At 49.5% G+C, this 8356-nt stretch overlaps 1 long non-coding RNA gene across 1 annotated transcript; it reads left to right on the forward strand.

The window, feature by feature from the left end:
* The first annotated feature begins 3606 nt into the window (after positions 1 to 3606).
* Positions 3607 to 6038, forward strand: LOC116587477. Its single transcript, XR_004284463.1, has 2 exons — positions 3607 to 4464; positions 5001 to 6038. It is a non-coding gene; the product is annotated as an uncharacterized LOC116587477 (long non-coding RNA).
* The last annotated feature ends 2318 nt before the right edge of the window (positions 6039 to 8356 follow it).

The raw sequence follows: 8356 nt of genomic DNA on the forward strand, positions 1-8356 counted from the left end.
GATCGTATCATGAAGACTCACCAAACTCCTTAAAAAAACCCTCGCGCAATGCCACGGATCTGTAACTGCGCACTCGTCTCGTGGAGGCAAAGCGACCTTGCTGCCTCTCACACACTCAGTTGTTTAATTCTCTAGAAACATTTTTTACGGAAAAATCAAGCACATACAGCTACCCCAAGTTCACACGCATTAGTAATCCAGCTGCTTGGTGACTGAGCTCCTCTTCCTGTGTCATTTGCCCTTGAAATGCTGATGCATCGCCTTCTGGACAAGTTCCTCAGAGAAGCGCCCTCTCTCTGCTCAGTTCCTCTCCCCCACCCTCTCGCTGCCTGAGGAGAAGTCAGGGAGACAGGGACCTGAGGAGCCCACCTCCCTCGTTGCCTGAACTGTGTAACCGGATGGAGACCCACCTTGGGGGCAGGAGGCGGAAGCATCCAGGTGGCCCAGGAATAATCCACAGTCCACTGTAATTTTCATTCTCTGGGCTTGCTAATGGGAGTATAAAAATATTTTGGGTGCTGGAGGGCAAGAAAAAAAGAAAAAGTCCTTTCTTAAAAAATAATAATAATAATAATAAGCCTTCTTGATTCACAACCTGACTCCCATCCAGTGAAATCGATCACTTTTGTAAAACTCCTCCCTCTCTGGTCAGCAAGTTCAGTTCTGGCCGAGGGTTGTTACAGCCCCTGCTTTGTGTCCAAGGATCTGTATGTGCAATTTCTCTTCAGCGTTAATTTTTTCTGTCTGCATTTGAATGTGTCTCTTAAAATGGGGGAAGCACAAGATTCTTCTCCATGCAGGGACCAGAAGAAAGGAGTAAGTCGGGCTCATCTTACAGATGATCCTTAGCACTCAACACCTAAACCCAAGGAGGGGAAGGGGCCTCCCCTCCAAGGCTTGGAGTTTCAGAAAGAGACTTCTTGGGTTTGATGGGGGAGATGACGAAATGCACAAAGCAGCACCTAGGATGAGGGAAGGGAAACTTCTTCCTGGGCCGGCAGCATCGGGGCTGCTGCGGGTGCCACGGCAAAACTTGAGTGCACTCCAGGCTTCAAATGCTGTGTTAACTTGAGTGAACACCCACTTCGTTGTCTGCCGGATGGTCAGGTGTTGGTAGTAACTTTCTCTGGGGAGGTGGAGCAGCTGCCAGACAGAGATAGAAGGCGATCTGATGGTTAGAGACCCAAGTTCTAGTCCATTTGCCTCTGCAGAGCTGTGACCTTGGGCACATCACCTCCCAGCCTTTTACTTTCCTTACCTTTATGGCACGTGAATTCAACTATCTTTTCTAGAACCTCTTCAAGGTTATGTTCTGTCGTAACAGCAACGGAGCCCAACAAGAACGCTGTCATTGTTATGTGGCCAATGGATCATGAAATGTGCACTAAAGAATGGATTCCAGTGGCACCTTAAGCATGACTTCCATATTATTTTCCCCGGGTAGCCTCTAGAAATATCCTGAAACTTATCCTTAATAAGAAACCGATAAATCCCCACACAACAGCGGAAATACCGTATTATATGAACAAACTAGATTCAAACAAACCAGACCAGGTTTTTATCTTAACAAGGAAAATCACCGTTTGTTGAATACCTACTGTGCTAGACACTGTGTTACACCCTCTTCATCCATTTCCTTTTTAATCTTCCAAACAAGCCTGTGAAATGATTACCATACCCATTTCACAGAGAAGGAAAGTAAGTCTCAGAGAGAATAAAAGTAGATTTACTCATCACTCTGCTCTGATTCAAAGTCATGGTGCTCTGCCCCCTTACTAATGTTTTTAGACACCACACTCTTGCCCAATCACTAGGAAATCACAAAAATGAATAATAACAGTAAAAATAACACAAATAATCTCTTTCTCGAATGTGGGAACTTTGGTTCAATTATAGGTCTTTTCTTGTGCTCAGGTGAGGGCCTCCACAAAGGGGGTTTGTCACTAAACAGTTGTTAAATGAAAAGTAACCACCCCTTGCCAACAAGTTTCATGTCTTCTTGGTATTACAGTCTCCAGTAGAATTTTCTGTGGTGATAGAATGGTTCCGTATCAGGCACCTGGGTGGCTCAGTCCGTTAAGCGGCTGCCTTCAGCCCAGGTCATGATCCTGGGGTCCTGGGATCGAACCCCCATTGGGCTCCTTGCTCAGCCTGTTTCTCCCTCTCCCTTTGCCTGCCACTCCCCCTGCTTATGCTCTCCCTATATATAAAATAAATAAAATCTTTAAAGAAAAGAAACGTTCCTTACCTATATTGTCCAGTTGGTAACCTTGTGTGGCTACTGAGCACTGCATTGTGGCTAGTGTGACTAAGGAATTAGACCACATTTTATTTCATTTTAATGAATTTAATTTTAAGTAGCCACATGTGACTCATGGTCTCCGTATTAGACAGTAGGAGTCCAGGGTAAAATGCTCACCATATAGTAAGAATCTGGGTTTACCAGTGAGAATACAGAGGTGCTTTGAAGGTGTAGACCCATGATTCAATCTTGAGTTTTTCCAATATGACCCAAACTCACACCTTGTCCAGAAGTTTCCTGTATGATGTTGGGGGGTGGGTGGGGAAAGAATCAGGAATCTTGGGCCCCCAGGGTGTGAATTAATCATTCCAGGATTTGGAATGGCTTCACATGGAGAACTTGATTGTCCTTTGGAAACGGGACTTTATTGTTTATGATGAAAGTTCAGATAAGAAACTCAGCAGAATGGAATTTGCCGTGGGACCCTGGTGCTTGGGCTCTGCCATCGCAGGGGGTCACAGAGTTGGTTCATATCCAGTTTATCTGAGTTGCAAAGAGGAAGCAATAGCAACAGGCCTGCAGTGTGTTATCATCGCACACAAAGACGGGCATAACTGGTGGGGGGCATTCCAGCAGTTGCTATAAAATAGTATTTCTCAACCTTTTTTATTGACTTCTCCCTAAGATGACCTTTCAGACATGTCTTCCTAAACGTCCTCACCTGAGAAGTTTTACTCTCACAGAAATACTGTTTATCAACTTACATACTATATGTAGTGCTTTAAAGATAAAAATAATGTGACTTTTGCTCCCCAAGAACCAATTTTCTTGTTGGGGGGAGGGATGATATCACCTTGGCTGACAAAGTTCTAGAATGAATGAACTCTTCTCGACTCCGAAAAGAGTCCAAGTGGAAAAAGCCTGGGCTCCAGTTCAGGCAGGCCCTCATTTTAGTCCTACTCTTCCTCTTAGGCAAATCAGTGAATCTTCTTAAGCCTCTGTTTTGCTCCTCTGTAAAATGAGGATAAAGATATTCTCTCCCCCCTTGCGCTGTTGGGAGCACTGCATGAGGTAATGAACATTCATTAAGAATTTGTGGCATTCAGGGGCGCCTGGGTGACTCAGTGGGTTAAGCCTCTGCCTTCAGCTCAGGTCATGATCTTGGGGTCCTGGGACCGAGTCCCACATCAGGCTCTCTGCTCAGCGGGGAGTCTGCTCCCCCCGCCCCCACCTGCCTCTCTGCCTACTTGTGATCTCTGTCAAATAAATAAAATCTTAAAAAAAAAAAAAGAATTTGTGATTTGTGGCATTCAGGAGGCATTCTCTAAATGTTAGCCAGTTTCACTCTTTTTATTAACACAGGACCATTTTGGCAGTGCAGCCAGTTTTCACGTCTCTCGTTTTCTGGAGGTTGCCGTCTTGGATTCTTAAAGAAGGGGCTTTCTACTGTCGCAACAGCCGCTTCTTCCGAGGTGAAGTTTCTTAAGAAATCTTACAGGATGTCTTCCTTCTCCAGCTCCAGGCATATCTTCCGAACACTCATGAAGGCCCTTCAGAGCTGATGAGGCTGAGATCACAGACAGCATTTGCCTGATATAAAATATGCACAGTAACACGGTCTTAATTAGATGTACATGTCTCTGAAGATATAAATAAATGCTTCCTTTTTGATATGTCTGATTTAATAGCCTAATAACAGGGGAATGTTGCTGAAATATAATTCAGAGGGTGAGGGAGAAATTAATAAACTCAAATATTTAAAGCTCAACAGCAATTAACAGCCCATTTAAAACAAATTTCCCAATTTTAATTTTATTTATCCTTATCCAACCAGGACTAAGCCTGGGGTTCATCATTATTCATTTTCAGACCTAACAGGGTGCTCTGCCCTTTGCTTGGGAGGCACTTTGAAATTCCATTACGCAGGGCCAGCAGACCGTGGAGCGGCCACGGCAGAGGCGGGAGATGCAGAAGTCCCACCTGAATGGCCGGAGGCACAGTGTTTTCCATTTCCCTATTTAGTTTTTCCTTCTCTCACTTCTTCAGAAATTGGATATTAATTTTGGTGCTGCAGCCTTAGCTACACACATACATCTGTACCCAGAAACAGACACTGTTTTCTGGAGGGTCGCCATCCGAGAACGTCCGTGTCCGTGACCTCTGCTCAGCCGAGGCAGCACCTGAGCCCAGACCTCCTTGGTGAGCCCCTGGAGGGCCCGAAGGTGAGTCTCCGGCGTGTGTGCTTAGTAATCATCCTGAGGTGGAACCCCACCCCTGGGGTGGAGCGGGGGGCCCAGCAGTCCGGCGTGGTCCCCATCGGTAGCCGCGTCTGCAGGGACAAAGATGGAGGCGACCGGCCGGTGCGGTACGAAGGAGTGCACCTTAGCAAACGCGCGAGGGAGGCTCTTCCTAAACGAGGCTCAGTCCCGAGTGGGGGTGTTGGAAGCACAGAGGGTTTCGACAAGAGGATGTCCTGCAGGGCCCCGTGGGGGACAGCTGGAAAGAAGGGCGGGGAAGGGCCCCCGAGAGAGGAGACGGAGAGCGTGTGCACAGGCTCAGCCTTGGGCGCGTGCAGAGGCTGAGGACCAAGGGAACCCTGGCGTGTGGCCCTTATTGTCAGGGCTGCAGCTCGGGCCAGAGACACGACTCTGTTAGTCCGGCAAACCGCAGACCCCTTCTCTGAGAGCCCCTCCACACCGCACAGCGGGCCGCCTTCGCTCCTTTGACTGCCTGATTCTGCCCCCTTGGCCTTCGCCAGGGATCTCTCCCAGCTCACTTCTCTCTCTCCCAAGAACATGGAATTGGACTTAGAGGTGCCCACTCCCTACCGCTGCCTCGACCCAGCGGAGGCAGCTCGGGGAGCCAGAACTGATGACTATGCAGCTGGTACAGAGAGAGAAATGAAAAGAACCGGAAAAAAACCCAGTCTCTGCTCTCGGCCCTGACTGCACTTCTGGCCCTTGGGGTCCATTCATCTGCAGAATTCGTTCCTCTTGCTTTTTGCTGGAAGTCGTGTGGGTCATGGTCTCTGTACCAGTGAAACACCGAAATAGTCATAGTGACTGAGGAGACCTTAGACGTCATTGGCAACTCTGGAATGTGCGCCAAGGGAGGGGACCCGGACGCGTGGCCCCCCAGCACACAGGAGGCTTCTGCACCCCTACCCTTCCTGTAGAGAAGGTAGGGGACATGGTGGTTGTGCACTGGATGTGACAACGGAGCAGAAACCTGCTGGAAGCCGCTCCCGGGATCAGAGCACCACCGGCGAGCCACAGTCCTGACGTCGTAGGCTCCTGGGACTGCCATGACAAAGGACCACAGAAATCTCGTTTCTCACTGTTCTGGAGGGCAGAAGTCCAGTCGTGGTGTCAGCAGGGCTATGCCCCCTCAGGGGTTCTAACCGAGCACCTCTTCTCTGCCTTGCCCCCATCCCCGTGTGACCTCCTCCTCTTCTCTCGGTCCCTCCTCCGAGTGTCTCTTGTGAGGACGGACACCTGTCGCGGGATGCAGGGCCCACCCTAGGAAACCATGATCTCATCGCAAGATCCTTAATTTAACCACATCTGCAAAGCCCCTTTTCCCAAATAAGGTCACATTCGCAGCTTCCTGGGGTTGGGATGGGAACCTATTTTTCGGGGGGCACACATGTGTTTTGGGGGTGCCGTTGGTCAACACTGCCGATGGTAATGGCAGAGGGAATGTTCATCGCGCTTCATGGAATTCCTGCAACTTTCCTGTCACTTCCTGGTGAATGTTTGTTGTTTTTCTTCTAATTAAACTTTCTTGTGCTACATAACACCCCCTTTACGACTAGATTTTGTGCCAATCGGTCTGGCTGCTCAGGGGAGAGAGGCACCCAGGGTTCTCTGTGGAGTCTGGCCCAAGTAATAAGATACTAATAATAAGATACAAAGATAAGATACAAAGACTAATAAGATACAAAAGATACAAATAATAAGATATAAGGTGTCCGGACCAATCCAATGGCAGGTTTTGTTTGTCCCCTCTTAACTCTGAAGCTTGAGGGACAGTGTCTCCCTTGAGGAGCTATGGGACAGACACAGAGCCACGGAGACGAAGCCACCTGACACTGGCCCGGTGGGGAGGGGGGGCGATCCGCAGGGAGCAAGACCCAGGCAGCTTCAGCAGGAGGAGAGCAATTTGCCAGTTGATGGGGCCTGAAGGTAAATTAGTAGATCCTGATAAGCAGGTGGAGTGGGGAACCCAAGAAGGGTATGTTTCATTTTTCCTGTTAGTTCAGCTTCTGTTTATTCAAACAACCTTAAGTGATAAAAAGATATTCAACAGTTACTGGGGTGGCTCAGAGAATTCATGCAAGAACCAATGATCCACTTCTGGAACTGACTCGGAATCCACAGCAGATGCCTTCACTGAATGCTGCTGTTTTCCAGAATTCCATCACAGACAGGGCTGCCTGGGGTGCCGGAGGCAGAGGCACCAGACTCCTGTCAGATGGGAGTCTCCTCGCCGGGGACCTAAGGACCAGCCTTGGGACCCAGACTCAACACTGGGCCTCCTGGCTCCATGCAGGGGCCTAGTCCTGGGTACCCCCACCCCGGGGAGCAGGCCCAGCTCCAGCCCAGGAGTGAGTGAGCTGGGGTGTGCCATGGGGTCTCCGTGGGCTTCGTTCTCAGGAGTGGGTGGAGGAACAGCCCGTGGAGGTGAGACGCCTTCTGGCATCTCGGCAAAGACTATTCTCAAAAATGCCTGTTTTATGATGCCCCTGAAGTTTATTGCTGGGAAACTATTCCCTGCCCCAATCAATACAGATGCACAATTGGGCCAATTTATGAATAGTTCATATACAACAAATGCATGTCTCGAATGCTCAAAATGACAAAAAGTCTGTCCCACGCCTCTGACCTCCTGAATCCTTCCAGACCATCAGTGCAGTTGGAGCCCAGCCCTGGAGGCAGGTTCTGCATTGACCTGGGCCCGCCTCACCCCTACTCTGTCTCCCTCCCGTTCCCACTCGCCCCCCGACACAGGCCTCTACTAGCTTTCTGTCCGTGAGAGGGATGGATGATCCGGGGTCGTCCTCAGGGTTACTGTGAGTTTGGGGGCTGTAGGGCAAACCAACGGACAGATCCATGGACGAAGGGGCGGGGGAAGCAGGTGATGCTGAAGGAGCTTGTCCACATACAAATGCCCCAAAAGCCGCACACGCAGGTCCCGTGGACTGCCTTTGAAAATCACCCTGTGATATGACTACGTCATTCTTACATAACTCCAGTAAAACAAGGATGAAAGAGGAAGAAGTTTACAAGTTCTTGTGAGTCAAGTGGGCAGCCCCCAAATTCTGTCTTCCCAAACCATACCAGGATTTTCTGCCCGAGGTCCAAGGGGCACCGACCGGGCTCGCGTTCTCCTGCGTGGGCTCTTTGCTCCTCCTCTGGGTCTCTCCCACCCATGGGTCTCTGGTTTCCTCCCTTCAGTGGGGCAACTTTCAGTTCGGAGCCATTCTTTTTCCTTAGCAATGACTCATCGAGCAGTGGCCACACTGTCAACCCAGAGATGCCCACAAAGCAGCCCTCAGTCTCTCATCAGCCACCTCATTGGAAGTTCGTCTGCTAACCAGAATTCCATTCCCTAGTTTTACCGTGGAGCCAGCACAGATCCATGGCTCAACCCCGCTAATCGTACAAGTTTAGAGCAGAAAGAGGTACGGGACCATCTACTTCAGCTGCTTAGTTCACAGATGAGGGCATGGATGGGAGGCGGTAAGAACCGACTCAGGTCTACCACGTGGTTGTCTGGGAAGACGTTTCAGAGCCCTGTGGCCACCAAGGAAAAGGGTACTCAGTCCCATGCCCCTCCTTGTTCACTGTATGTGACTTTTGTTCATCAACGGCCCTTTGGGCAGGTGGAAACAACCCATTTCTAGTTTTGTGTAATGCTTTGTGACCCAGAGAGAAAGGGCATTACCTAAATGAACGGGTGAGTAAATATTTCTGAGGGAACGTTAACAGTATCCATGCTCTTGGGCCGCACGTAGGCCTCTCTGTTCTGTCCGCCCAAGTTCATTCTCCTTAATCTGCACTCAAGGGTTCTCTGAGGCCTGTGAGGTCAGCTGAGAGGGATTCGGGAGATTTG

This window comes from Mustela erminea, chromosome 4 (assembly GCF_009829155.1).
Source record: "Mustela erminea isolate mMusErm1 chromosome 4, mMusErm1.Pri, whole genome shotgun sequence".
Taxonomy (NCBI): Eukaryota; Metazoa; Chordata; class Mammalia; order Carnivora; family Mustelidae; genus Mustela; species Mustela erminea.